This window comes from Hyposmocoma kahamanoa, unplaced genomic scaffold (genome assembly GCF_003589595.1).
Source record: "Hyposmocoma kahamanoa isolate Upper Pololo Valley unplaced genomic scaffold, ASM358959v1 190, whole genome shotgun sequence".
Classification (NCBI taxonomy): Eukaryota; Metazoa; Arthropoda; class Insecta; order Lepidoptera; family Cosmopterigidae; genus Hyposmocoma; species Hyposmocoma kahamanoa.
The window spans coordinates 267,256-275,353 of record NW_020653718.1 but is presented as its reverse complement, the minus strand read 5'-3'; the positions used below and the strand labels follow the sequence as shown (position 1 = coordinate 275,353).

The 8,098-nt window shown below is 35.4% G+C and overlaps 1 protein-coding gene across 3 annotated transcripts in view; it reads left to right on the top strand.

Moving 5' to 3' along the window:
• The first annotated feature begins 572 nt into the window (after positions 1-572).
• The window catches only part of LOC113226356 (nectin-4-like), a 100,988-nt gene continuing 93,462 nt past the window's right edge, over positions 573-8,098 (top strand). For 2 of the 3 annotated variants that reach the window (XM_026458946.1, XM_026458945.1), the window contains exon 1: positions 573-726. The gene's annotated coding sequence lies outside the window, so the exon portion shown is untranslated. The remainder of the gene's footprint in view (positions 727-8,098) is intronic. The other variant, XM_026458947.1, reaches the window with a different exon arrangement.

Sequence of the window (8,098 nt, the reverse complement as noted above, 5' to 3'; positions counted from 1 at the left end):
CTGTGAAATTACTTCACCAGCCCCTTACCCTTCAAAACCGGAATGCAATAATACTCACATTACTGCTTGGCGGCAGAAATAGGTAAGGTGGCAGTACTTCTCTGGATAAACTCTTTCACAAGGAGCTCTACTGCTACATTTGACATTAAATTGAAATAACTCAATACAAACTTGTTGTAAATTGTCGATATGTCATCGTTTACGACTGCAAGTGACACAGCGGCCAAGCACGGTCAATCTCAATACATCATTTATCTTGCTATTAAATATGTCTACTACACAGTATATATTGTTTATATTCTTGTTTATAAATATTATGTATAAAGATATTCAAATTATTCGCAATAAGATCCATTCAAAGTTTACTCTTTTAATTTTCAAATCGTCGTTTAAAATGTTAAAATTGTGAATTGTGACGTGTTCATTGTAAACTTTAAAACTGCAAGTGAAGCAGAATAAGCACAGCTGGCCACACCAAATTCTAAATATCCACGCTTGCGCAGTACACCCAATCGCGGAGGTAGCCCCGCAGTCCAACGTTACTGCGTTCGAATATACCCGTGTCTCGCGCCCGCTTACCGCCTCTCTCCGCTTGTGGAAACAACTAATTGATTTATAACAACGAACTTGTCAAAACTTATGACGCAATTTATAGTGCGGACCATACTTTGTGAATATTCTGACGTCACCCCGTTAACTCTGCTAACTTTCAAGGAATGCATGTAGGTAAGAAAGTTTATGGAATTTATTTACAAACTAAAATTTACGATTATTACTATACAAATTTTATTTCTTTATGTGTACAATATTTATGAAAGTAGTTGTGCATGTATATGCACAACTGTTTTACTTTGTTAATTTATTTTTAAAATAGTTGAAGCATTTTTATTTAACGACAATTGAAAGGGGACCGTAATTCATTGAGATAAGCTGCGCTTTTAAAAATTATAGTGCAGTATTGGTTAACTTTTTAAAATTATATTCTTAATTCCAATTTTGAAAAAAGAAATCTTTATACAAAAACGTAATATTAAACTCATACGAAATTTTGTATGTAGGCAGGGGGAAGGTGGTTTAGTCAGTGATTTTATTAACACTGCTCTAGACTACTTCCCGTTTGGATACCATTTTCCGTCTAACATCAGGTCGACTGGAATTATTTAGAGATTATCCAATACCAATGCATTATAAAAGAACCTAACTACATAAGACTTATATATCTGGCCAAAAGGTCCGTACGGTATAAAATTAATAATGTTAAACATTTTGAAAAATAAATTTCAAACTTCTCTTTATCTATCTGCAATCTCTTGCTATCTTTCGAGTAATTTTAGAATTCTGCTTTAGTAAAACTTTTCGTCTTTACTCATAAAATACTTCTATAAGTGTCGTTTGATAGTATCTTTATTGTTCATTCAAAGAATTTTGTAAAGACCGAAAAAAGTGACAATGTGAAAGCGTTATGTCGGGCAAATACGATGAATGAGGTAACACGTCCCTACTTAACCGCAATAGTATTTAACGGCTTTATAAACATGTGTGTGCTTTGATTGTATTATCATGATGAAATAAACAATAAATAAATATTAGACAACATCACAAACGTTGCTCTGATACCAAAGTAAGTAGCTAAAGCACTTGTGTTATGGAAGTCTGAAAAAACGTTACGACGGTATCACAAACACATAGACCCTAGACAATATAGAAAAGTTAGTTTTCTACACTGACCCGGCCGGGGATCGAACCCTAGACCTCAGAGATGGCGACACTATGAACATCGGTATGCAAGCCATTCGATCACAGTGGTTGTCATAAAATACACCACCTTTACGAGTCACGAATCATAAACTAAAACTTTCCTTCCTATTCTTAAAAGCGAGCTGAGATATTATTTTTAAATTGACTAACATCAACAAAACTCGAGTTTGTGTAGTGTTAACTGCTTCTGCCGATCTTCTTCTGAAATGTAGCTATTCCCTTAATTCTTCAACTTGGTTATTTTCACGGCGAGAGTGAATAAACATTACATAGGTGTAGTAGATATTATAAAATTTTAAAACAGAACAAAACATTTTTTGTTTATAATAACTGGGCTTTGTTCCCACTGGCGACAAATGGGAAAAAACTCATATGTTACCAGGTGGTGACAAATAGAAAAAAGAGATCTGTTGTTGCCACTAGCGACAAATGGAATTTAAAATATCCCATTAGTTGCCAGTGGTAACATATGGAATAAAAAAACCCAATTAATGTTTGTTTATTGCCGTCATCGAAAGATAATTAAATAACATTCGAATTTAAAATAATATAGAATAAGATATACACATTTGACTCGTCTAATGTAAAGAGCAACTACATTTTCATGTACTATCCCAAATTTGAAGAAAGTCGAGATGTTTGAACAGAAAATTGCTCGTTTAATTCTTACTTTCTCAGTTTTGAAGACGATCCATCACGGACAATTTGTCAACCATGTCAGTAAGAAAGCTTTCTTGAAAATTATATCAGTTAAATAAAAGTTTTTATACAATGGGTATTCTGTTTTGTAATCAAATGTGAATATCACTTAGTAAAACATCAATATTTTAAGCATCGGTTCGGGAAGTATATAATCGTAAAATGTAATTCATAATGAGTTCTAGTTTAACTTTCAAAAGTTCAATTATCAAAATTGTAAAGTTTGGCGATGATTGGAGTTGTTATTAATCAACAGTGGTACCAAATAACTTTTCTTTTAACCGATTTCAAAAAAGGACGAGGTTCTCTTTTAAAATTTTAATGATCGCATTTACGTTAATTGGAATTTACATAACAAGATGAATTAATTTAAATCACCACTACAGTGGCCTAACATACCTTAACACTTTATCCATTTACTCTAATTAGACTTTATAATAACTAACTGAGTTTTCAGACCAATATCACAACGCTTCTAGCGTAGGCGATGTCGTGCACGCCAGGGCGCCATATTTTCCATATTATGGGTTGATGTTTTAAGCACCACATTAAAAAGTTCCGTATATAAATAATACCATTATGCCTGATATGTAGTCTGTTCCTGACATACCTCTTTTGCTTTCTCGGCACGCATCAATCTCTTTATATACGCTTGGATACTCCAAGCTCTTTTGATCTGAAATCTAGCTGTCTAACTAAAAAAAAAAACAATTTGATGTTCATACACCTTCAAATACTGTAACATTTCTAAAAGTCGTGAACCTAAATTTCAGTTTTCAAGTTCGGCATCGATTTCGGAAATGTATAGAATTTGATATTTCACTTGGAATTGAGATTGCCCTTCAAGATGTACAATTAGGTGGCGGCCTTTTTTTGACGATAACCTTAACGGTTTAGATATTTACGTCAAACTCGATACTTATCAACGAGCCCACATAAATACGATACACTTTATTGCCGATAACAACCCAATAAAGAGAAAAACATAATACAAAGATATATCAAGCGACGTTTCTTGAGGTGACAGAATATACTCAAAAATAACAAAAGACGGAAGGACTACTACAAAGTTATGCAAATTATTCTTGTTGGCCCTTTTGTACGTATGTCTCAATTTTGGGATGGACTGCGTTGTTTTAACTATTTTCATCGATATATCTAGTAATTTTTTTAAGTGCTTGCTTTCCGTCTATAGCGACAAAAATAAGAAATAGACGAATAAGAAATCATATCTTTTATTATTATTGGGATTGTTTTGCTAAATAACAACTGGCCACCTCGGATTCAGTAGAAAAGCTTGCTAAGAGGCTTAAAGGTGACTCGGAATTAATAGAAGTGAAACTGCAGGACCTTGAACACCGCCATCAATACGCCTACTTACTTCACAGGATATATCACGGATAGTGTGCGAGGGAATTGCACGATTCTGCCTTCCCCTTTCCATCATCATCGGGGGATCAGACGTATGCTGGGGTTCCACCCGTATGTTTTGGATGTTCCAAAATTCGAAGCGTTTCGCGAATGACTATGAAGTGGAATTCTCTGCCTGCAGATTTGTTGTCTGAACGGGCCTTTTCAAGGCGAGAGTGAATATTCATTATTCAGGTGTGCATGCTCCTTCGTTGACCTCATCGTCACTTTCTATCAGGTAAGATGGAGATCAATAAATGCGCACTTTTTTAAAATAAAAAAAATGTTACATGAGCTTAAGTGAAACTGTTGCAATACGGTCCATCAACTTTTGACAATCAATCTCATTTCTCAGAAGTTTCAAGGTCGATACCGATACTACCTTTAGTGCTAGGAAAATTAGATCCAAAGAATTGAACAAACGTCTTACAAAAGTGCTACAAAAGTGTTCGCGGTGGTCAAATGTAAGAATCGAATTCCGTTCTTAAATGTAACACATGTACTGCAAATACAAATTATCGAAACACAAATTTTTTAAAAAATTTTAAAAAAAACAAAAATTTTATGTCCCTGTTGAAAAATACGATAGTAGTTTATTAGCCTATAGTAGTTTAGCGTGGTATCCAATTAGGCAAACAGGTTAATATGATAATTTTAATTTGGCCCTGTGGAAACACTTCTTTTTGCTCTCGTGCCTGCGTGTGTAATTTTCTTATTTCTAATATATCGAGGTCTCAATCTGTAATCCAGCAACCTATGCAAATAAGAGATAACTGTCTACAGTTATATCGTTTTGATGACCTCGGTGGTCGAATGGCTTGCACACTATCTTTCTGTATTGTCTCGGGTTTGGGTTTAGTGCTACTCGCAGTAAAACTACTTACAATTTTTTCCCCAACTAACACTTCACTAACATCACATTCAGTATAGCCTAAAAGTTTTTTCTCGACTATCGCAACGAGAAGAACCCATTAGTGGCTCAATGTGTCATGGTGACGTTGCAACTAGTACAAAGGGAGCGATCCTCGAGATCATCCATTCCGTGTCACTTTACTATGACAGATTGCTGTATCGTTTGCTGTACTTAGCAGTGAACATGTTTTGTAGGTCATATGGTCTTGATATAGAGGAGTCAAAACATATTCAGAGGGTTTGCATTTGATTACCTAAGTTTAAGTTAACGAATTATCACGTTAAAGGACTTGTTGATAAATGTTTTCGAAGTCTCTAACCCATACGCGATGGAGACCCGAACCCGGTGGTATGACCGACTTTTTTTTGTGTTCTGAGTGAATCAGTACATGGCGAATCTCTATATTACCTTACTTTGTTCCTTATTTTGTTCTCGTTGTGTCTTTTACTCCTAATGTGAGACGTTTATGTGTTAATGTTTTTTTTAAGGATGTTTCGAACACACTCAGGTTGGAATAGTGTTGTATGGAATAAATGGTGTCGAGTGAAACCTGCTCCCCGAAAGCCGGGTTACTGTATATAAAGGTACCACCCCATGATCATGATCTTGTAGCTAAAGATATTATAGGAATAGTTAAGAAGATACAAGAGAAGGCTATACCGTCGCCTATTTTATCATTTAGCTATAAACCAAATAGGAATCAAATGTCTTTTTGTTTCTTTACGGTTGAAATGGTATTTTAACCGACTTTAAAACAGGAGAAGGTTCTCAATTTGGCTGTATTTTTCTTTTTTGCGTGTATGTTACACGATTACTCCGACATCTGGGAACCGATTTTATTGGTTCTTTTTTGTTGGAAAGAGGGTACGTCAGTATTGGTCCCTTGTAAATTTGAACAAATATTTAACCTCTAAGGGTGGTAAACTAGGGGACAAATCCAGTTTCGCACACTTTCTGGTAACTGATTTCAAGAAAACTTGACAAATAGATGTACTTCCATGAACTTTGGAGGTCCCGTTTTTTTTATAAAACAATTTTTTATCAACTTTTTTATAGAATATCATGAAATTTTTTTGGAAAATATTCGACTACTTTGTTATTATTATTGATTCTCACGCTGGCGATGGCTATGCCAACTGAGCTATGTTTCGAGCCAGCAGATCTTACGAATTATTTTTTTTAATAATAATAACTTACACACTCAACATAGCCCCGCACTAGGGAAACCCTGGGTCGCGGGTGTCATGGACACACACATAGACAACCATATATTACACCCAAACTCACGAGAGAAATAAATGTAGCCCATACAAATATTTCTCCCGGCCCGGGAATCGAATCTGGGACCTCTGCGTGGAAGTCCGACATGGTAACCATTCGGCCATGGAGGCAGTTAATTTGTCTATGTACTTGCTTGCAGATCTTTGTATTGGGTTTTTAAAAGGCGTAACTCTATCTGTGAGAACTTACGAAAGTTGTTAAATTGATGTTGTAACGGTTTGGTTAGTTGTTGGTTGGATGGTTTAGCTGAAACGAGTGTAGGAACCGAAAGAGGTAATAAAAGCAAGTGTCGTAGTCTTCGTTTACCTTAATGTGTACTTAAATGTCTTTGTTAAATAAATACCTTTTCGTTCTCATTGTGGTTTTAAATAGAGCGTCGTCGAGCGTTCGAAAATTTAAAAAAAGAGTCATAATTTCGCACACAAACATAATATTTTATGCATAATTTTTATTACATGTCATTTATGTACCTGCGAAAATCAATACAGAGTGCCAAAAAAACAAATATAATAAATTGTGTTTTAAACGAATAATAAAGAAAATAGTAATAGCTTTATCAAAACTGTCTCCGTGGCAGAACGGTTACCTTGCCAGACTGCCACGCAGAGGCCCCAAGTTCGATTCCCGAGCCGGGAGAAATATTTGTATGGTCTACATTTATTTCTCTCCCGAGTTTGAGTGTAATTTGTGGTTGTCTATGTGTTTGTCCATGACACCCGCGACACAGAGTTTCCCTAGTGCGGGGCTATGTTGAGTGAGTGCGTAGTATTATTATTATTATTATAACATTACTCAAATTTCTAGTCTAAAGCGAAAGGAAGACGTGGTTGGAGCGCTGGTGACATTCTTTGACACTGACACTTTACAGATGGCCGTTGATGGCCTTGACTCCACCACCGGAAAGACGCGCTGGTGACGTCATGAGGCAGGTGGTTATATACACGAGGGCACATCGCGTGAATAGTCTGTATCGCTCACTTTGAGGTGACGCCCGTATCGTAGTATATACAGCTGGTCGTCGCCTCTCTGTGCAAACTGGTGCAAGTAGTTACGAGATTATATGGCTACTGGAACATCACACAGTGACACGAGGCATAGCCACGCGCACTCTTCAATGAAACATAGTAAAGCATATTATATTATTAATTATATACAATCACTTTAACTGGAACTATGACTCAGCTACTGCCATAGCCCGTAATGGTTAACACGCTAACAATGACTAAACATATACCTGAATAATGACAATTTTAATTAAAATACTGTTAAACACATATGGCACCAATGTTACAAACTGCACCCGGGATTACTTATCATGTAGCCATAGAAAAATTTTATATGAGAGTCGGTAACGATTGAATTTTGTGCGAACATTTTAAGCTCTCTTTTCATTAAGAAAAGAAACTTTTAAGTAGTGTTTGAATTACCTGGCTCATTTCCCTGTCCGGTCAGAAATGTAGGTAACATTTTCAGCTCCCATTTCACTCTGAACACGCGATTGTAATGTGCACTAATATAGATGGTGCTAACAAATTAGCACGCATACTTGTTGAAATAATTACCTACTTATCTCATTACAATCACATTGAAGTTAGGTAGTAAAACCTCTGAAACCTTTTAACTATCATTGGCCACTTGAACATTAAAATGAAAAATAATGGTAATATAAGTTTTCTCGCTATTACTACACATTAGAAATGAAACTATTTTTTCGGATCCACATCGCGTATATTAGTTTCCTCAAACAAACCAACATTTCGAACTCACCATTGGACGCGTAAAGAGTCCAACAACAAACACAAAAGAAACCACCAATTCTTTCTAAACACTAATTTAAAACATGCACACGAAAGTAAAATTAGTCAAAAGTGTTTTTGATTTGTACTTTAAATTGATCCCCCTGATACTAAGTGTCGATTTTAAATTTATCCGTACATAATTTATTAGCACCATGTATTTGATTTTGTATTTGAGGTTTATGATGTATATTTTTAATTAAAGTGCCTACATAATTAGACCATTTTATGTTTTTAGTAC